The 22,925-nt window shown below is 47.8% G+C and overlaps 1 protein-coding gene across 3 annotated transcripts in view; it reads right to left on the minus strand.

The window, feature by feature from the left end:
* The window catches only part of LOC141072876 (pituitary homeobox 3), a 194,499-nt gene that overhangs the window by 133,896 nt on the left and 37,678 nt on the right, over window positions 1–22,925 (minus strand). For 2 of the 3 annotated variants that reach the window (XM_073560086.1, XM_073560084.1), the window contains exon 1: window positions 6,259–6,450. The exons of the other annotated variant lie outside the window; for it this stretch is intronic. The gene's annotated coding sequence lies outside the window, so the exon portion shown is untranslated. Of the gene's footprint in view, window positions 1–6,258; window positions 6,451–22,925 lie in introns of those variants that run through there. 3 annotated transcript variants of the gene reach the window in all.

A 22,925-nucleotide genomic window follows, 5' to 3' on the forward strand; every position in this document is an offset into this window, starting at 1 on the left:
GCACCCTTGCAGATTTGTGTGCTCAGATGTCTGAAACCTTGGTCAAAGTTATTAACCAGCCTGTTAGGGTTACGGCTTGTCCACTATCAGAGTTAGGAAAGGCCAGGTGATGCAAATTTCCCAACTTTATAAAAAAACAGTCTCCCCTAACTTTGTGCCAAAAACAGCAGCCATTCTTCTGAGCCGCTGCCTAGCACTCTGAAAATGGAAATGGTGGAGGCTCACAAAGCAGGAAAAGGCTCTAAAAAGATAGAAAAGCGTTTTCAAGTTGACCTTTCCTCAGTTTAAAATGTAATTTAGAAATGGCAGTTTACAGGAAGAGTGGAGGTCAAGATAAGGTCTGGAAGACCAAGCAAAATTTCCGTGAGAGGTGTTCGTATGATTACTAGAGAGGAAAATCTGAACTCCAGCTTGACTGCAAAACATCTTCAGATTTAGAAAGGTTTAGCAGACTCTGGAGTTGTGGTACATTGTTTTACTGTTCAGAGAGACCTGCACAAATATGGCCTTCACGGAAGAGTCATCAGAAGAAAACCTCTCTATAAAATTCAGCCTGATATATATAAAGCCTGATTTATTTTGAAAACAAGTCTTGTAGACAGATGAGGTTAAAATAGAACTCTTTAGCCGCAATGATCAAAGGTATGTGTGGGGGGGAAAAGGGCACAGAATTTCAGGAAAAGAACATCTCGCCAAATATTAAACATGGGGATGGATCAATCATGCTTTGGGATTGTGTTGCAACAAATTGCACGGGGAAGAATGGATTCAAAGAAATTTCAATAAATTCTTGATGCAAATATAACACCATCTGTAAAAAAGATGAAGATGAATAAGAGGATGACTTCTACAAATGGATAATGATCTTAAACACACGTCAAAATCCACAATAGACTACCTCAAATGGTGTAAGCTGAAGGTTTTTTAATGGTCCTCACAGTCCCCTGATCTGAACGTCATTGAAAATCATTGGCTAGACCTCAAAATAGCAGTGCATGCAAGACAAACCAGAAATCTCACAAAAGTGGAAGAATTTTCCAAGGAAGACTGAATGAATGAATGAATGAATGTATGTATGAATGAATGAAAATATCTCAAACAAGAACTGAAAAACTCTTGGCTGGCTACAAAATGCATTTACAAGCTGTCATACTTTCAAAAGAGGGTGCTTCTAGGTATTAAGCATGCAGGATGCCAAAATGTTTGCATCATTCCATTTTCCTTTTAAAAAAATTTTAAGATGTAAAAGATGAAAATATTTTTTTTTGCCTAAAATAAAAAGGAAATGGTTACCTTTTGGACTTTTATAGATCATTAGGGTTCCATCAAAAATAATGTTGGTGGGCACACACCAATTGAACAATTTTTGTGCTAAATATATTCTATATTGCAGTACTGCATCTAATACTTCACATATCCAATATTTGAGTCATTTATAGCCAAACAGTGTGCTGCTTCATTTTTTGGTTTATTTGGTATTTATAGCAGTCATAGCAGATTGCCCCTGTTCCCACTTGCTTCATTCTATTAAAGGGAATCTGTCATCCCCTGGCATGTTTTACCTATTAATATGGGCATACAGGTAATAGAATGGTTAAAATAGCCATACTTGTATGTCCATATCTGCTGTCTTGATGTGCAGAAATTATCTTTTATTCTGTTATGGTAATGAGTTCTTCCAAGTTCTGGGGCATAAGGTGTCTGGAAGAAAACTCAGCCTCCAGTCTTCATTTGAATATCATTCCCCTCCCATCAGAGTCACAGAGCCCTGTGACGTGTATTGCTGGCCCCAGAATATTGTACCTGCACCCTGAAATCGGCCGATTATACTTACCTTTTCCACCCTGCTATGATCATTGGGGCATCATTGTTCTTCTGCGCAGGCACCGGCGAGTCACTGTGGAGCGCCCTCACTCACCAGGGCCGTGGGGTACTCGGTACCGGGCCGGTTGATCTCAACGGGGGGTTGTCACGGCAGCAGTGATCCGGTCCGTGGCCCTGGGGCTCCATTGCAAAGGGGATTGTTGTTTCAGTGTGCTTATGGTGGTGAAAGTTTATAAGTGATTCGTGACGCCACCTGTGGTGTTCGGCAATATAGATGTAAGCCGACGCTGCAGACAGATCCTCTGGGACAGATGGTGTGGTGCAGCAGTGATGTTATAGCCCTCCACAGGCAGGGCTGTAGTCCCAGGGCATTGTAGGTGGAGTGACACTTAGATGGTGTAGTGTCAGGCGCAAGGGAGGTAGCAATACTGGGGAGGTTGGCACCGGAATATGTGGAGGACACCAGGGCATGTAGTTCCAAAGCTTTACTCACTGTCCATTGCAGGTATAGGTGCCCATATCCATGCCGTGTCCTCCGGGTCAGGAGCTCATCCAACTTCCAGGCAAGATGAAGTACTCCTTTCCAACACTCCGCCAACATATGTGCCTTTTCTGAACGTCTCCTCTTATAGCGCCTAAGAATGAAGTACTCTCAGTACTGAGTTACACTGGAGTGCCTCCTGTCAGATGTTCCTATGAACTCTACTGTACAAGAGTACAGACAGACAGCTGTAGCCTGCTTTGGGGACTCCTTGCTACTAAGTCCCGGCTCACTAATATGTTGCTGTTGTGCCCCCAAGTCTCAGGTGGGAATAAAGTGGACACTACTTCTATTCCTCCAGTGACTGCTGCGGGACCATTAGTATCCGTACAACCTCGGGGATCGGGCCCCGGCCTTGCACTTAGAACTTGAAAAGGGTTCTCCTCTAACCCTGGTCCTTGTTCTCTTATTCTCCTTACGTTCCATGCTAATACTTCTTCCCAATGGAGAATCCAGCTTCCTTTCTCTGTCTCCTTCCTGTGCCAGCAGACCCAGATCACTGTGGCCTGCTGCAGCACTTCCTTCTTCCATCCCTCTCCCGGGGATCTTCTCTGTCTCACACTCCATCCGTCTGCATCCTCACTCTCTGACTGAATGAAAGACTGACTAACTCAACTCTTCCCGCCCTTTTGTGTCAACTAAACTCCACCCACCACCCAGCACGTTTCGTGTTCCAAGCAGTGAGCCACCAATGGGTGCTATGCTATACTCCAAGCAGGGAGCTGCCAAAGGTGCTTTGCTACACTACTTTGTGGTGTGGGGTGCAGGTGTTGGAGTGCGGTCAGGTGTCTCCACCTTACTTGGATGGTGGGGTACCACACCTCAGGAGGAGGTGCAGTACCTCTGTGGTGACTGAACCCTCAGGGGCGCCATAACTGCTACTTATGAACTCTCACAAGCCCCCTACATATAATAATCTACTACCCTTTAGTGCCTTTCATTTGGCACTAAAGGGTGTTTAGCCTTATTTAACCTATTAGAAAAATAAATAGTTAAAAAAAAGTGAGATCCCCCTTAATTTTGATAACCTGCCAGCTGACATAACATAGCTGACATCAAAACCATAAACCATTACCATGACCATGACTGCCACTGCACCAGGGCAATCGGGAAGAGAAGGGGCGAAATGCTAGAATTGTTGCATCTAATGTGATACACCACTCCTGGGGTGGCTACAGGCTTGTATTTTTAGGCTGGGAAGAGCCCAATAGCCAGGGACCTGATAATATAAGCCCCCCCACTGATGTTTGCTTTACCTTGGCTGATTATTAAAAAATATAGGGAACCCAACGTCATTGTTTATTGTTATTTATTTATTTACTAGGTCAAAAAAAGCTTAACATGCTTTAGTGCCACATGAAAGGCACTAAAGAGTGCATGTTTATTATATGTAGGGGGCTTGTAACATTAATTATCAGGAAGTCTATTCTATCTATCTATACATCTATGCTGTCTATTATAGCTATATATCTATCCTATTTATTATATTCTTCTGACAGTTCAGGCTGTGAATTTACTGTACTCAACTGATGAAATGTCGGGTTTTATTTGAGATGTGTGCATTAAAATTGGATAAAACACACTTGGCCCGTGTGCCGTCTGATCTTTTTTGACTTGCATTGGCGATTGCGATGTGATTCTCGCATTCACTCGCAACATGCTGCAATTTTTTCCTCAGTCAGATTAGACCTGATTAAAAACTTGCTGATGAGCATTGACTTATTTAATAACACTGGTCATAGTGCAATGCAATGTTTTCTTGCATTGCACTCATCCGATTCATATGCTCTTGTGAGCGAGCCTTAAAGAGTGGGCTCAAACTGAGTCGTTTTTGTTGACTTTTTGTGCAGAAACTCCAAACTCCTTGAGAAAAACTCAAAGCTTCTCAAAAACTTCGAGTTTCTACTAAGCTGAATTGCAGTCTTTTGTTGCTATGAAAATTACGGTAATTTAATCACAAAAACTTCCACTCAGTTTTATTCATGTCACAAAATTACTTGCTTTCATAATTTTAGTAATCTTATTGTTAAAACACCAGAAAGTGTTAATGATGACAAGGCAGCATATTTCACTCTGTCATGCTAATTGAATTATAAAAGCAGACTTCACAAGGGGGTTGGTGCTAGAGATCATGTCTTACAAGCAAGGACATTGCCACTTGTAACATTGCCATTAAATTAACCATTTATGCACATATTCATGAGTGTAATGAGCGGTACCACGTGACCGCTGAAGATGTGGCGCCCCTGAGGGTTCAGTCGCCACAGAGGTATTGCACCTCCTCCTGAGGTGTGGTACCCCACTATCCAGGTAAGGTGGAGACACCTGACCACGCTCCAACACTCACATCCCACATGCACACCAGTAGAGTGCAGAGCAACCTTTGTAGCTCCATGCTTGGAACATGAAGAGTGCTGGGAGGTGGGTGGAGCTTAGACTGCACAAGAAAGCAGGAGAATATTAGGAAAAGGTCAGTCTGTGAGAGAAGATCCCCTGAGAGGGATGGAGTGAAGGAAGTGTTGCAGCAGACTCCTGCGACCTGGAGCTCCTGGCACAGGAAAGAGCCATAGAAAGCCTGATTCTTCAGAAGAAAGATAGTTTAGTACGGAACGTAAGGAGAAGAAGAGAACTAAGGACTAGGGTCAGAGCAGAGCCCTTCCTCAAGTTTGAAGTGCATGGCTGGGGTCCTGTCCCTGAGGTTGTATGGATACTGATGTTCCTGCAGCAGAAACCGGAGGAATAGAAGTCGTCACCACTTTATTCCAATCTAAGACTTGGGGACACAACAGCAACGTGGGTGAGCCGGGACATGATAGCAAGGAGTCCCCGACACAGGCTACAGCTGTCTGCCGTACAAGTAGAGTTCTAAGTAACATCAAGAAGGAGGAACTTGAGTTTAATACGCAACTACAAGTACTTCAGATTAGGCGCTAGTGTGGAGACGTTCAGAGAAGGCACATGTTGGAGGAGTGCTGGAAAGGTGTACTTTACCTTGCCTGGGAGTTGGCTGAGCCCCTGACCTGGAGGACACGGCACCGAAGCGGGCATCTGTGTGCACCAGACTGTGAGTAAAGCCTTGGAACTACATGCCCTTGTGTCATCCACTTATTCTTGCGCCTTACACCCGGCTCTGCTACATCTACTTCTTTACACCATCTCCCCACTTGCCAACCTCATCTACACTGCCCAGGGACTACAGCTCCACCTGTGGGGAGCTTCAACATCATTGCTGCACCACACCATCTGTCCCAGAGAAGCAACCCTGCAGTGTTGGTCAAACTGACCAGAAACCACAGGTGGCGTCACGAAGCATTTCAACAACTTTATCCCCATCACTCTACCCCTTTTACACTGACCGCCTGAGGCCACGGACCGGGTCACTGCCACTGTGACATCTCGCATTGTAATCAACGGGCCCGGCACCGAATACCCCACGGCCTTCGGGGGCGAGCCAAAGACAGGAAAGGAGACAGTGGAGAAGCGAGGCTGCAGAGACCGCGGCAGGACAGGTAAGTATAATCTCTGACACCCCCGCTCCCCCTCCCCCGCCGATCCCCAGGTATATGACCCGTGTATAAGCCGAGAGGGGGACTTTCAGCCCAAAAAAATGGGCTGAAAATCTCGGCTTATACACGAGTATATACACAATATATATAGAATATATATACACATAAAATATTTAGAGAATATATATACACATACTGTATATATCTAATATATATACATATAATATAAATCTAATATATATATATATACATGTTAGTGACAAATACTGTCATGCCCACCATGTCTGTTATGCTGCATGAAGCCTGGAGCAGTGTGCACGTGCACTGAACTATCATGCCCGTTATGTCTTATGCTGCAAGATCCCTGGAAGCAGTGTGCACACTCACCTCGTGACTGTTGTGCTGCAAGGTGCCTGGAGCAGTGTGCATGCGCGCTTCATCTCATGGCTGCCTGCCAGTGCGCATGTGTGTTTTAACTCATGGCTACATGCCATTGCTGTGTGACCAGCCGTCTCTGCTCTGCCTGCAGCAATCCTCTATGTGGTCCTGCCCCTGATCATGTGACCTTTCCTATGTTCCAGCACTGTATGACCCAGCTAACCTCTCAGTGTTTCTGGAGCCCCTGATCATGTGACCTTATCTATGGTCCAGCCCAGTCTTATCTAGCAATGCTCTCTATGATCCTGGAGGATTTGAACCAGAAGTCCTTCCCTGGTCCTGACCCAGAAGTGCAGGTGCTATGTTGCTATATCAGACCGCCCCTTCCTATGGTCGGGGCCTGAGTATCGTGTTGCTTCCCTGCATGGCTGCTTGGTCTGCTCGGTTGCTCCCTGTATTCTGTGCCCCTGCACTCTGCCCTGTCGTGCCTCTCTGTCTCTTGTCTCGTGCCATGTCTTGTGTTGTCTTTTGTGCCATGTTTTGTCTCTGCTATCATTGGACTTGTAGTAATTCCTATGTTCTCTGCCTTTGCCTGTTTTCGCCATGTCTTGTCCTTGCTATGCTTTGCCTTGAAGTACTTCCTTTGTTCTCTGCCTTGCCTGTTTCGCCATGTCTGGCCTTTGCTATTCTGAGCCTTGTAGTACTTCCACGTTCTCTGTCTCTGCCTGGTTTTCCGTACTCTGTCTTATGGTGCTCTCTTGCACATTCCATATCTAGTCTCAAGGTTCTGCCTTGACCCGGCTCTGGGCTTCGGCCTACGCTCCGCTGCTAGACTCTGTCCTATCGTTCTCTCTAGCACATTTCATGGCTAGTCTCAAGGTTCTCCCTTGACCCGGCTCTGGGCTTTGGCCTACGCTCCGCTGCTAGTCCTTTACTCTCTCTAACCCGGCTCTGTGCTTCTGCCTACGTTCCGCTCCTTGCTCCGTACCTTGTCTAGCTTTGCCTTGTTTCTTGCCTTGCTTTGCCTTGTTTCTTCTTGCGCCCTTTGCATGCGCCTGGCCTTCCTAGCCTCCTGTCTGTGCCTCAGCCATGCCGGCCCTAACCGTGCCCACCTGCATGTGCCTCAGCTGTGCTCGTCGGCCAGTGACAGCTGTGTCGCCTGTTATGTCCCAGCCGAGTTCGCCGGAGTCTTGCCCGTCTGTCTGTGCCTCAGCCTGACCAGCCAGCCAGTGCCCCAGCCATGCTCTCTGTGCTTCCTTCCACCCACGCTGTCTCTGCACTGTGCTTTGCGTGCTTCTCTAATAGCACACGCAGGCCCTAGCCTGCTCCTTGGCATACCTCCCCGTGCTTCTGTAAAAGTACGCGCAGGTCTGCCATGTACCCTGTCGTGCCCTCTTGCACGCACAGGCCCTAGCCTATACCCTGTTGTGCCCTTTTGCATGCACAGGCCCTTGCCTAAACCCTGGCGTGTCTTTTAGCACGCACCCTGACTTGAACCTGATCCTGGCGTGTCCCTTGGCACGCGCAGGACCTTGCCTTGAACCCTGACCCTGGCGTGTTCCTTGGCACGTGCAGGACCTTGCCTTGAACCCTGACCATGGCGTGTCCCTTGGCACGCGCAGGACCTTGCCTTGGACCTTGAACCCTGGCGTGTCCCTACACGCACCATGTCTCGTACTGAACTTTGAACCCTGGCGTGTCCCCTACACACGCACCATGTCTTGTAGTTTGAACCTGGCGTGTCCCCTACACACGCATCTTGCCTTGCACCTTGCCCTGGACCCTGGTGTGCCCCTAGCACGCACCCTGCCTGGAACCTTGCCTTGGACCTTGGCGTGTTCCCTAACACACACCATGTCTGGAGATCTGTCGTGCCTCCTTGCCTGAACCCCGCTTTGCCTGCTGGATGCCCGGAACCTGCCGATCGCTGCCAGAGATCGTAAGCCTGATGACTGCGGCCTGATGTACGGAGCTGATGTCCGCATCCTGATGCCCTGATTCTGTCGATCGTTGCCAGATGTCCGGAGTCTGATGCCATTGAGCCCTTGCCTGTACCCAGGCGTGCCACCTGGCACGTACCATGCCATGGACCTTGGTGTGCCAAGCACGCACCTTGCTGTGTTTTGCCTGTTGTCACATTTTGCACCTGATGTTACCCTGAGTTTGCCTTAATGAAGATACCTTGAATTCACGTCTTGTCTTGTTTCCTGCACGTCCTTTGTCGTCAGACACTCGTACTTAGTGTCTACCTGAGCCGGCCGTCTGCTCCCTGGTGTTGTGGTGGCTCACCCCCTTGGTCTTGCCCCTGACACTCCTTTTATAGGGGGTGGTTCCTCACAAGGTCAGCTCGCCCTAAGTGGGTGGGTGCCACGACCCAGAGGGTCCACTCTAAAGAAAATGACTCAGCGTAAGCTGACTCCGTCACAAATACAAATAGCATAGTGTTGGCTCAAAATTATGGACATGTATTTAATTAATAAATGATTATTTCAAGGAACAAAATGGCGTGGGGTCCCCCAATAATTTATTGACAGCAAGCACGTGACATCAGCGGTAGTCACTGAGGCTGCGCAGACTCCCTGCCTGACCCACGGTGAACTGACAGCGTGGGAAAGTGTTCAGAAACTTTCCCACACTAATGAGTTCATCTCCAGTCAGGAGGGGAGGCTGCACAGGCAGCATTTCCTTCATTCCTCCATGGTTTACAGCCGGGCCGGTGGCATTAGCTCCGCTCCCGGTTGTAAACTATTTAACCCCTTGAGATGGATTGCAGCGTGGGACATGACTGTATGGCGGACAGGTATGGGATATTGTTGCATTTACAGATGCGCCTTTCCTTGGGTGGCTGGGGGGCAGATTTGTTAGCCAGAGGGGCCCAAAAACAATGGTCCCTCCCTAGGCTATTAATATCTGCCCTCACTCACTGGCTTTCCCTCTCTGACGGAGAAAATTGCGCGGGAGCCCATGCCAGTTTTTTCCATGAATTAATCCTTTAACACCTACAGCTCCAAAATTTTACACACACACACACACTACTAACATTATTAGTCAGGGACATATATAAATCTTACTGATATGCTATGGTCTCATATCCTGTCCGGTTCTGTACTGATTTTACAGATGCTGAGAATTGAATTATCACTTATCCTGTTATTTATATCTCTATGAAATATAAATATATAAATATGTGTGTTAATGACATATATACCGTATTTTTCGGACTATAAGACGCACCCCAAATTTTCAGAAGGAAAACTGGGAAAAAAAAAAAATAATGTGTCAAATGGGGGTCTGTCTTACAGTCCGAATTCAGCTTACCTGGGAAGGGATCCGGCACATGTGGAGGAGTGGTCACAGGGGTCATTCAGTGGTCCAGGCTAGTGCGGTGGTGGCAGCTCTGTGCTGTGGCAGGTGGGCTGTGCTGGGGCAGGTTGGTTGTGCGGTGGCAGCTGGGCTGTGCTGTGCTGGGACAGCTGGGCTAGGTGGGCTGGGGCAGCTGGGCTGTGCTGGGGCAGGTGGGCTGTGCTGGGGCAGGTGGGCTGTGCTGGGACAGGTGGGCTGTGCTGGGGCAGCTGTGCTGGGCTGGGGCAGCTGGGCTGTGGCAGGTGGGCTGTGCTTGGGCAGTTGTGCTGGGCTGGGGCAGCTGGGCTGTGCTAGGGCATCTGTGCTGGGCTGGGGCAGGTGGGCTCTGTGGTGTGGTGGCTGCGGGCTGTGCTCCGGTGCAGGGGCGGCGGCTCCGATGCAGGAGCAGCAGCTCCGCCGGCATTTCCTCAAAGCCCGGAGGCCCCCACATATCCATTGCTGGCTGCCGCCATGTTGCGGTGGCCTCCGGGAACATGGACGCCGGGAAGATGGCCACCGATCCGGGGACGGCGCATGCTCAGGTTCAGATCTCGTCCCGAGATCTAGGGAGACGAGATTCAAATCTCGGCAACGAGATCTCGTCCCGAGATCTCGAGATGAGATCTGAACCTGAGCATGCGCCGCATCAGCCACCAGCCATGGTCACAAGTAAGTATATTGTGACCATAAGACGCACCCCCCCACTTTCCCCCAAAATTTTGGCGGAAAAAAGTGCGTCTTATGGTCTGAAAAATACGGTATATATACTTTATATACACACACCTATTTTACTTGTATATATCTACGTGTATATATCTATTCTATCTATTATATACTAACCTATTCTATACTGTACCTGCCGGCTTTTACGCTATCTATCTATAGATAGATAGATATATACATCTAATATATAAAGCTCAATGTGGGTATGTATGTATGTATGTGTGTGTGTGTGTGTGTCCGGGATTGGCATCCGCACCGTCGCAGCTACAGCCACAAAATTTGGCACAGTCACACGTCTGGCCCCCGAGAGTGTCCTAGGCTATGTTGTGAGGCAAAATTTTAACCCTGCGCATTCCAATTCACCAAACAATTTTGCCCCTATCTACATAATGGGGAAAAAGTGTGTGTATCAAGCCCCGCCCCTCATTATGATGTCATAATGGTTGCCATGGCGACGCTGATGTCATAGGTTGCAAGCCCCGCTGCTCATTATGATGTCATAATGGTTGACTATGGGATGGAGGATGTGTGATGGGTATATAGGCACTGAACTATGGGATGGAGGATATGTATGACGGGTATATGGGCACGGGACTATGGGATGGAGGATGTGTGATGGGTATATGGGCACGGGACTATGGGATGGAGGATATGTATGATGGGTATATGGGCATGGGACTATGAGATGAAGGATGTGTGATGGGTATATGGGCACTAGACTATGGGATGGCGAATATGTATGATGGGTATATGGGCATGGGACTATGGGATGGAGAATATGTATGATGGGTATATGGGCATGGGACTATGGGAACGTGGATATGTATGATGGGTATATTGGCACGGGACTATGGGATGGAGGATAATTATAATTTGCTATAACTAACCACAGTTAGTTACTATACCCGGGCAGCGCCGGGTTCATCAGCTAGTATTATATGTATGTATATATATATATATATATATATATATATATATACACTCACTGGCCACTTTATTAGGTACACCTGTCCAACTGTGTGTTAAGACTTAATTTCTAATCAGCCAATCACATGGCGGCAACTCAGTGCATTTAGGCATGTAGACATGGTCAAGACAATCTCCTGCAGTTCAAACCGAGCATCAGTATGGGGAAGAAAGGTGATTTGAGTGCCTTTGAACGTGGCATGGTTGTTGGTGCCAGAAGGGCTGGTCTGAGAATTTCAGAAACTGCTGATCTACTGGGATTTTCACGCACAACCATCTCTAGGGTTTACAGAGAATGGTCCGAAAAAGAAAAAAAATCCAGTGAGCGGCAGTTCTGTGGCCGGAAATGCCATGTTGATGCCAGAGGTCAGAGGAGAATGGGCAGACTGGTTCGAGCTGATAGAAAGGCAACAGTGACTCAAATTGCCACCCGTTACAACCAAGGTAGGCAGAAGAGCATCTCTGAACGCACAGTGCGTCGAACTTTGAGGCAGATGGGCTACAGCAGCAGAAGACCACACTGGGTACCACTCCTCTCAGCTAAGAACAGGAAACTGAGGCTACAATTTGCACAAGCTCATCGAAATTGGACAGTAGAAGATTGGAAAAACATTGCCTGGTCTGATGAGTCTCGATTTCTGCTGCGACATTCGGATGGTAGGGTCAGAATTTGGCGTAAACAACATGAAAGCATGGATCCATCCTGCCTTGTATCAACGGTTCAGGCTGGTGGTGGTGGTGTCATGGTGTGGGGAATTTTTTCTGGGCACTCTTTGGGCCCCTTGGTACCAATTGAGCATCGTTGCAACGCCACAGCCTACCTGAGTATTGTTGCTGACCATGTCCATCCCTTTATGACCACAATGTACCCAACATCTGATGGCTACTTTCAGCAGGATAATGCGCCATGTCATAAAGCTCGAATCATCTCAGATTGGTTTCTTGAACATGACAATGAGTTTACTGTACTCAAATGGCCTCCTCAGTCACCAGATCTCAATCCAATAGAGCATCTTTGGGATGTGGTGGAACGGGAGATTCGCATCAGGGATGTGCAGCCGACAAATCTGCGCCAACTGTGTGATGCCATCATGTCAATATGGTCCAAAATCTCTGAGGAATGCTTCCAGCATCTTGTTGAATCTCTGCCACGAAGAATTGAGGCAGTTCTGAAGGCAAAAGGGGGTCCAACCCCTTACTAGCATGGTGTACCTAATAAAGTGGCCAGTGAGTGTATATATATATATGTATATATATATAGGATTATTTGGTTGTTAAACGATGTGTACAGTTTTTTTTACAATGCTATTTTACCATGAGTTTTTACATAGAACTGCTGTATGGAAAAGCTTATGTTAAAATCGCATTGCATACAGATTGCATAAGCATGTCATACAGATGCTCCGGAAATCACATGACACTCGCATAGCACTCTCCCATTTTTTTGGTCTGGAAATCGGACCGTTTTTTTTCTCGTAAATGAGCCCTTATACTGTATGCAGCAATATCAAAGAATTGCAGTATACAGTGAAAATCTCAGTCTTCTATGGAGCTCAAGCTACAGTAAACTTTTCATTTTCATTTCATTTTTCTGACATAAAAGAAGCTCTAAGGCCACGTTCACAGCTTCAATATTTGGTAATTTTTTTATGTCAATATTTGTAAGCCAAAATTGGGAATGACATTAGCATATTCAGCCCGATTCTCTCGTATGAGAATGACACTCTTATTAAACTCAGAACAATAAGTCCATTTTTCTCATAAAGGCTCATACTCACATGCGAGAAACTTGGACGAGACTCACACGTCAATACCCGGCACCGCCGCCGGCACTCGGATCGGAGTGTCCAGCTGCATAGAACTACATGCAGCTGAACACTCCGATCCGAGTGCCGGCGGCAGTGTTGGGTATTGACGTGCGAGACTCGTCCGAGTTTCTCGCATGTGAGTATGAGCCCAAAGTGGAAAAATTAGATGTGTGAATGAGTCCTAAGGCTCAGTTTGCACAACCTTTTTTAATTCTATGGTAGCTGCATACAACCGTGTAGCATGTACAGTATATAGCCTAGCCTAAGTATATACTTTTTAAAATAAAAAAAATAATTCTTGTATATTTTTTTATCTTAGAAAAGCTTAAAATCAGTTAAACTGCATAGAAAAAAATCCTTTCAGCATTGCATAGGTTAATATTGATTAATACTGTTATAGAATGTAGACTGGGAAGAGTGGATCCACCACCTGTTTGGTAGAACCAAGTTTCCATCTAAAAACACGCCCATAAATGTCAAATAAACAACTCACTTCACTTTGTGGAGTGACAGGCGCGCTATTGTACTGAGCAGAAAATGCTGATCATTGCAGCCTCACCCTCAGTCTGGGACAAGGATAATCCCTCACTCATAAAATACCAGTCTCTCTTGTTAGGATAATGCACGCTGTGAGAAGTGAGCATACGTCATGTCACATACTCCTACCCCCTGGAAAAAATACAAAAGATTCAACAGATGAAGACAAAAAGGCTAATATAGCTTACAGAAAATAGCGAATAATTATTCTATAAGAGTGGCCATATTGACCCAGGGGCTACACGGCGACATTGAGCGTAAAACAAGTCACATGGCCAAAGTTCACCAAGAGTCATTGCTTCGTCGCAGCACAATATATGAGAATGACGTTGACATGGGTGCACTTTTTATGACTTCTTATCATGGTCGCAGTACCCTCAGGGTCCTAATGTGACTTCACTTGCTTGTATTATGCTGGAATTTAGTTGCAAGAACTAGTAAACTTTGGCTGCGCGAGAGTTGTTGCGGCCAAGGTCACTGAGTGGCCCCAGCTTTACACTATTAGACTAACTTCAAGCCACCACATTTGACTCAAGGATTTTACTTTACTTTTTGTATTTAGAACATAGAAAATTGACGTCAAAAGTAGAGGAATGACTCACCCCCAGAGGCCGTAGGGTACTCGGTGCCAGGCCTGTTGATTTCAATGGGAGATGTCACAGTGGCAGTGACCCGGACCGTGGCCTCAGGCGGTCAATGTAAAAGGGGTAGAGTGATGGGGATAAAGTTGTTGAGATGATTTGTGACGCTACCTGTGGTTTCTGGTCAGTTTGACCAGCGCTGCAGGGTTGCTTCTCTTGGACAGATGGTGTGGTGCAGCAATGATGTTGTAGCCCTCCGCAGGTAGGGCTGTAGTCCCAGGGCAGAGTAGATGAGGTTGGCAAATGAGGAGATAGTGAGGAGAAGTAGATGGTGCAGTATTAGGCACAGAGATGTAGCAGTGCTGAGTGGGTTGGCGCAGGAAGAAGGCAATGAGACAGAAGAATACAGTTCCAGTTCTTTTACTCATGTTCTTGGCACAGACAGGTGCCCACTTCAATGCCGTGGTCTCCAGATCAGGGGCTCAGCCAACTCCCAGGCAGACGGAATTAACCTTTCCAGCTCTCCCTTTCATGTGCCTGTTCTGAACGTCTCCTTTCTAGCGCTTATACTGAAGTACTTGTAGTTGTGTGTTAAACCCAAGTTCCTCCTCTCAGATGTTCCTTGGAACTCTACTCGCATGACAAGTGACTGTAGCCTGCTTTGGGGACTCCATCCGTCATGTCCCGGCTCACACATAGGTTGCCACCGTGTCTTCGAGTCTTTTGCGGGAATAGAGTGGTCACAGCTCCTATTCCTCCGGTGTCTGCTGCTGGAACATTAGTTTCACAAACAGCCTCGGGGACCGCACCCCGGCCATGCAGTCCGAACTTGAGGAAGGGTTCTGCTCTGACCCTAGTCCTTAGTTCTCTTCTCCTTACATTCCGTACTAAACTATCTTCCTTCTGAAGAATCAGGCTTTCTATTGCCCTTTCCTGTGCCAGCAGCTCCAGGTCACAGGAGTCTGCTGCAGCACTTCCTTCACTCCATCCCTCTCTGGAGATCTTCTCTCACCAACTGACCTTTCCTAATATTCTCCTGCTCTCTTGTTCAGTCTAAGCTCCACCCACCTCCCAGCACTCTTCGTGTTCCAAGCAGGTAGCCATGAAGGTTGCTCTGCTACACTACTGTGTTTGTGTGGGATGCAGGTGTTGGAGGCTGGTCAGGTGTTTCATCTTATCTGGAGAGTGGGATACTACACCTCAGGAGGAGGTGCAATACTTCTGTGGCGACTGAACCCTCAGGGGCACCGCATACCCCCTCCGTTAACCGCAGCACGTCCGCGGGTTGTAAACAAATTAATTAAGATGTTATTAGAACATACAAAATTTTCTTTTTAGATTAACAACGTAACATACAGCTTCTCTTAAGGAGAGGACTAAAGCTTGAACGTTGCATAACAAGTTTACAGAATAAAGTGCTATTGGCAGTAGCCGTTACTAAGAAGTTCACTGCTAGATCAAGTATTGCCATCTTTACTTCAGCACATTTTTCACATTCTACTATTACTCCTATTCTTTTAGAACTATAGGTGACAACCATTGCTCTAGGTTCACCCCCTGGTTCAAATCTTTATTCAAAACTTCACATTGTTATTAAACATTGCTCCTAAGCTAGATTCTGCAAGATTTTCACTCCTAATCAGATAACTAAACATTGCTACCAACATTTTCAAAAGGCACATTATAAAATACTTCACAGTAAGACAACAGTAATTCTTGCAAGGGCTGGACATCGCTCCCAGCCGGGATTTCTTGCAGTGTCCTTGGGGTTGGAGCAGAACTCCAGGTCTGAGGTAGTCCTTGTTTGAAGAAGGCTTGTGTAAAACCAAGAGAGAGCACCTTAAGAGGCACAAACTATTTACAGGAAAGTTTGTGAATCACTCCCAGTTCATGATCACTGCAGTTCTGATTTTAGGGAAACAAATGCCAAACTGAGGCAAAACTGAAGAAAACAGCAAGAAAACAAAAGCAAACTTTGAGGCACAACGATGCCAATACCCTCCTGGGTAACAGTTCAGTTGCTGGTAAATGTTCTAGTGATGGTCTCCTCTAGGGGTGGTAGAAGCAGATTTCTTTTGCTTCCAGGGAAGACTTTCAGGATGTCCGCGTCCTGCTGGCTTAATATATTGTCCATAGTCCTCCTGTTGGGCTTTGGGGATGGCTGCCTGTGGTGGTAGCTCAGCAGCTGTTGATGGTGCGGTAGCTGTTCTGGTTTTTAGCCTGACAGCTGGTGGTACTGCTGCCTGTGGTACAGCAGGGGTAGCAACTTGTACCAGGGGATGTTGTACTTTGGTGGATGTGGCCTGTTTTGCCTTGGTAGGTACAATTACTACAGTGGGAGGTACCTCTGCCGGAGGAACATAGGATTTGTCCTTTTTGTAGGCTGCTATAAACTCCTCCGGGATGCGGCGCACATTCAGGGCATACCAGCCGCGGAGCCCCTCATGATGGGTGAAGGTGACGTAGTCTCCCGGGTACAGATCACAAGCGGGGTGTCCCCTCCGGAGGTGGGACTCTACATCCCTCCAGCTGACAAAGAGGTCGGAGATCTGTTGGGGGTCCGCGATGAAACCGCACCCCCTTTCCAGGTTGAAGTTCAGGACCTGACCCCACCCTGCCGAGTCCTGGGGACCGTAGTGCCCGGCACAGGCCTTTTCTTTCCGGTCCATGTCAGGGCCCAGCAATGCCAGTCTTCGTTGCTCCCGCTGCTCTGTTGCCAGCTGGCGGATAGTCTGCTGGTAGTAAGGCTCTTCCTCCGTCACCTCTTGGGACCGGCCTCTGCCCACAGTGGACAGGAGCACCACTGCCAGGGGTTTAGGTGTATCCCCCCAGGGACTAGTATCCCGGTCCCAGACTAGGTATAGCACAATCTGCCCGGACGTTGGAGCGGACGGGAACTCGGAGGTCTCCCAAGCTGCAGGGGCGGCGGTCATGCCTGGCACTTCCTGACGGTGTTCTGGCTCCGGTGCAGGCACTGGACGGCAGCCGGTGGCAGCAGTGGTTGCTGGAGCTGGTTCAGGAACTGCTGAGGCATCCGATGGGACCTGTATGGCCACGCCGGGTCCAGGCAAGATCACAGTCTCTGCCTCACATGCAGCTCCCGGGTCCTCGGATAACTCCTCCTGGCAGGCAGCGCACAGCAGTGGTAGCAGCGTGGAGGTCGTGACAGGGACTGCCGATGGCATCGCAGCGGCCGCGGGTTCCACAGGTGCTGCCTGGGGGAGAACTGGTGCAGCGGCGGCGGGTACCGGTGGTGGAGGTACTGTTTCTGCAGGCCCCTCCCGGGTGCGCTGCCGATCCAAGGCCTGCAGAGCCTACTGCTTCAGCCGCAGACTGCGGTTCAGCAGGGCAATTTCTTCCTCCAACTGCTGGCGGTCCATCGTGGAAGCAGGGTTGGAGCCTTTGACTAGTACGCCGGGGAAGACAAGCTCAGCTTCCTCGCGGTGTTCAGGCCTCCGTCCTTCTTCCAACATGGCATCCTGGTGTTCTCTCTCCTTCCTGGGCTCCTTTCCCGCCACAGGGCTTCGCTCCTCCTTCTTGGGGCAGCGCCTTCTCCCCCTGCCTCCATACCAAGCCATTATACGAACCCCTCTGGGGGTGGGCCATGTTGCTGTTGCATAGAAGTTCAGGCAGGGGAGGCCCAGGACACTTCGCGCTCTTTTCTTAGGGCTACCCATGTTGTCACGCCCTTCTTCACTGCGCCGGTGGCCATTTTGAGAGTCCATTTTACAGTCTATCATTTTGGTTATTTTGCACATTTTCAGCAATTTTAAGTCCAATAAATCTTCAGCACACAGGACCCGGTGGTACCCGGCTTCGTCATCCGGTTCATGATGCCAAAATTGACTCGCCCCCGGAGGCCGTGGGGTACTCGGTGTCGGGCCCGTTGATTTCAATGGGAGATGTCACAGTGGCAGTGACCCGGTCCGTGGCCTCAGGCGGTCAATGTAAAAGGGGTAGAGTGATGGGGATAAAGTTCTTGAGATGATTCGTGACACCACCTGTGGTTTCTGGTTAGTTTGACCAGCGCTGCAGGGTTGCTTCTCTGGGACAGATGGTGTGGTGCAGCAATGATGTTGTAGCCCTCCACAGGTAGGGCTGTAGTCCCAGGGCAGAGTAGATGAGGTTGGCAAATGAGATAGTGAGGAGAAGTAGATGGTGCAGTATTAGGCACAGAGATGTAGCAGTGCTGAGTGGGTTGGCGCAGGAAGAAGGCAATGAGACAGAAGAATACAGTTTCAGTTCTTTTACTCACGTTCTTGGCACAGACAGGTGCCCGCTTCAATACCGCGGTCTCCAGATCAGGGGCTCAGCCAACTCCCAGGCAGACGGAATTAACCTTTCCAGCTCTCCCTTTCGTGTGCCTGTTCTGAACGTCTCCTTTCTAGCGCTTATACTGAAGTACTTGTAGTTGTGTGTTAAACCCAAGTTCCAATTCTCAGATGTTCCTTGGAACTCTACTTGCATGACAAGTGACTTTAGCCTGCTTCGGGGACTCCATCCATCATGTTCCGGCTCACACATAGGTTGCCACCGTGTCCTCGAGTCTTTTGTGGGAATAGAGTGGTCACAGCTCCTATTCCTCCGGTGTCTGCTGCTGGAACATTAGTTTCACAAACAGCCTCGGGGACAGGACCCCGGCCATGCGCTCCGAAACTTGAGGAAGGGTTCAACTTCTGCTTTGACCCTAGTCCTTAGTTCTCTTCTCCTTACGTTCCGTACTAAACTATCTGCCTTCTGAAGAATCAGGCTTTCTATTGCCCTTTCCTGTGCCAGCAGCTCCAGGTCACATAAGTCTGCTGCAGCACTTCCTTCACTCCATCCCTCTCTGGGGATCTTCTTTCACCAACTGACCTTTCCTAATATTCTCCCACCTCCCAGCACTCTTCGTGTTCCAAGCAGGGAGCTATGAAGGCTGCTCTGCTACACTACTATGTTTGTGTGGGATGTAGGTGTTGGAGGCTGGTCAGGTGTTCCATCTTACCTGGAGAGTGGGATACTACACCTCAGGAGGAGATGCAGTACCTCTGTGGCGACTGAACCCTCAGGGGCGCCACAGGAACATAAAACTATAAGCTATGTGCTAATGCCTTGAGCTGTTTGCCAAAAGTGGTTTTACTCTTCTGGAACTGACCCATCTGTATGTTAAAGTAATCCTCTGGCCATGTGCTGAAAAGTGACAATTAATTTGTCATGTATAATCCCACTACCTGGTGACCTCCGTTTTCTTCCTTCTTCACAAACACTCTTGTCCTCCTACATCAAAAGTGGTGGTCATAATGGCCTGGGGAGAGCAGAAGTTAATCTGAACCATGCTGTTCCCTTATCGACTGTGCTGTGGAGTAGTGGTTCAGACATATAACTTACCACTCCCTTATCATGGCCAACATATATGTGCAGGGGTGTTAGGCGTCGGATTCCTGCAGCTGCACAGCAGGAATCCAGAGCCATACATCCAGTGGTCTCCCATTCCTTTCTGACCGCTCAGGGACTTGCACAGTAATCTCAGTGATCCAGGCGCCCTGCTCAGACCAGCTCTCTGGGTCTGGATGTTGCTGCCACCTCTGGATCAGCAATGGTAGCGCAACCTGCTTTGCAGGAAACCATTCCAGAGGCTAAGTCCTCTTGCCGCGCTAATGGACATGCCCACGAGACGATCTCCCAGTGGAGATCGGGGGTCACATGCTCAGGTCCTTGTCCTGATCTGATTGGCCCATCTAAGAGGTCTGGAAGGTCCCGGAAGCCCATGGCTATAAAAGGCCCGCATGGCCGCTTGGCCATGCACTAGTATAGATTCTGGTGACTGACTCATTATAAAACCCCTTCCCTCTGATATTACGCATGTGGATAGGGAATTAGACTTTTAGTCAGCGCCAGTCAGTGGCAAGCCATACGCCACAGTGCATACCGCACCGCTACACTAGGGTCCGATAGTGTGATGCCTCACGGCACTGTTGTACAGCGGCAGTAGTTACCGCCGCGCTGCAGTTAGCAGCACTTACTGGCATCCGCGGTAGCGACGCTGCACGCACGGTAGGTCAAGTTGGACACCGACCTCTGCCTTGGGCCGTGTCCTGTGACCATATACCGTGTGTGCACGCCAGCAGAGACCTGTGAAGCTAACAGGCTCGGCGTTAATGCTTTATTTGTACTAAAGCGCCTCTGTGAGTTTAACCGAGTCCGCTCTGCGTACCTCGGGTGACGTTTAACCCGAGCGCAGTATACCGCCGTATAGCGAGTCTGCCATTACTCAGCAGCGGTTGTTACATCTACTGCACGGTGGACCCCGGGCGGCGAACGCACTTCCTATTATTTATATTTAGTGCGTTCCGACGTCCCTAACAAGGGGAACTGGAACGGAAATCTGAGCGAAGGATGCAGCGGGAGACAAACTGAGGGCATCGGGAAGGGTGAATATACTTGACAAATATATCATCACTTTTCAGTACCAGGATGAAGGGTGGTTGTTAGGGGTTCTGGGCACATAGAATTTATCCTGGCTTGTTTAGACTGGCTATTAAACGACTGCTGATCAGCTTGTATAAAACAGTCGTTTATTGGTGTAAATGCACCTTTAGACTAGATGACCTAAGTTTATCACATTGGCTAATGTTGTCTTTCATTCAATAAAGGAGATAGTAAACACACTAAAAAGTGTTTTAGTTTTTAGGGGTTTTTTTACCCTTTTGATGCATTTTTGGCTTTAGTTTATTTTTAAATATAGCTGTTCTAGTTATATTATTTTTTTAATACATTTTCCCAGAGGTCCCTAGCAGACAAAAAATGTGTTTGTGTCATGAGGAAGTAAGGAGGTGGTGGAGACCCTTGGTTGCTCCCTCTCTACTCCCCTGTATGTGGTCATTAATGTATATTGTCATGCGATGTTTATTATATGTATTCATGTATGTGCTGTCTTTGATTTGTCCTAATGCTCTGTTATTGTATATTGTAATATCTGCAGCTTAGGGACAGCAAGAGGTTAATTAAGGGGGCTGGGTCAGCAGCCTCCAAAGAAGCAGGAAGTTCCTGCTTCTGCAGCTTTGCCTGGGCACATTTTCCTTTGGCAGGATGTGCTCCCCTGTTGGGAGTGTTCCATACCCCTGGAGGGGACAGAGCTGCCAGTGGACTGTTGGGCAGCGGGCAAAAGGACTGTACACGTGCCCAGAGACTTTTAGCTCCTGGGAGCCGACTGGGAGCTATTGCTGCTGCTGATGTGATGGACTTTGCTAGGGAAAGCACAGGAAGTCATATCTCCTTTATTTCATCTTTAATAAACAAGTTTTCTACTCATGGAACAGGAGCGTACCGTGTGATGCATATGGAGAATGCTGTTCCTGTGTGGAGAGCAACTGACTGCTGAAGGTAATTTGACTGTGCTACAGGGCTGGCACTGCACCTGTCTTTTTAATGTGCAAGGGGCAAGGGTGCTTCTGAACTGTTGCGTTAAGATACTTGGCCATGACTACCACCCCGTGCCACCATGTTACAATGATACCGTGACAGAGTAGGTCCAGAAGATTGTGACGTCTGGTTACACAAAGTCCTGCATTGATTAGAACTGCATCACCTTCTTATTAACAGTGCATGTTTTCCTTGCTCTGTCTTTGCAAGATTTAATCTGTTTTCTTGATCTCCTGGAGCTCTCCATCATTAATTGTCTCAGCTGTTCTGTGTTGGCCACTCCCCTTGGGTATTAATGCTCGTCACTGGCACTTGGGGAGTTGCCAGTTATAGTTATCTACTTCCTGGTTTGTAGTTGAAGGAGAAAGTTCAGTGTTTGGAGTAGGCGGTTGGAGAGTTTTTCAGGATTTATCTGTGTGGAATTGGTGTGCATGTTTATCCTCATCCATTTGGTTTCTCCCTCCTATTCCTCCCCTGATTTCCACTCTGTTGTTTTGGAAGTGTATTTGTGTGATAGCAGTTTTCTTTTATCCCAGTTTGTTTACCCATGTTTGTCTGGTTTGTGCTTTCCAATACACTTCAGGCCCACACCTCCATGGCTGGGGGAGGAAGCAGAAATGAGCTAAGTTAGGAGCATAGCAAGGTAGGAGACCCTGGCACCTCCACCATCCAAGGTAATACGGAGGACAGAGATTGTCTAGGGTGATCCTAGCTTGAGGGGTCGGGTAGGTGCCCATTGTCTCTAGCCACTTTGTGACAATTTTCACACTAAAAACACTACAAAAACTCTGGCAAAAATGCATGAAAATCACAGCAAATTAGAAAAAAGGAAAGAGACAATGTGTGAAATAGTACTTAAATGGTTGTTTTCAATTTATCTTCAGGAGCATAGCGCTATCCTGCTTCCTGCTTGGTGTGGGGCTGTGGCTTTGAATTGCCAGTTCAGAGCTGCTAGCCCAAACAGTGTACTGTTTGATTCTACAAGCAAAAGAAACTTTGCCTCTGCAGCATTAGAGAAGCACCAAGGTGCTGAAGTTGGTTAAATTCAGTGATCCGTCCAACTTCAAAGCTTTGAGCTTGGTATATTTTAGGCAGTTTTTCCTCCCATAAACACCCATTGTTTGAGGGTGGAATCACACATGACATGTTTTCTTGCAGAAATGTATCTGACTGCCCCTGTGGTCTGAATGGAATTTGCCGAACTCTATGTGCTACTGCCACATTAAGAAAAATAGGAAATGGTTTCAGCTGCAGTATTTTATGTAACAACATTTGTTGCATGTAAATTTCCCCTTAATGATCCTTATTGATAAATATT

This window comes from Dendrobates tinctorius, unplaced genomic scaffold, assembly GCF_039654945.1.
Source record: "Dendrobates tinctorius isolate UK_male_01 unplaced genomic scaffold, ASM3965494v1 ptg000292l, whole genome shotgun sequence".
Lineage (NCBI taxonomy): Eukaryota > Metazoa > Chordata > Amphibia > Anura > Dendrobatidae > Dendrobates > Dendrobates tinctorius.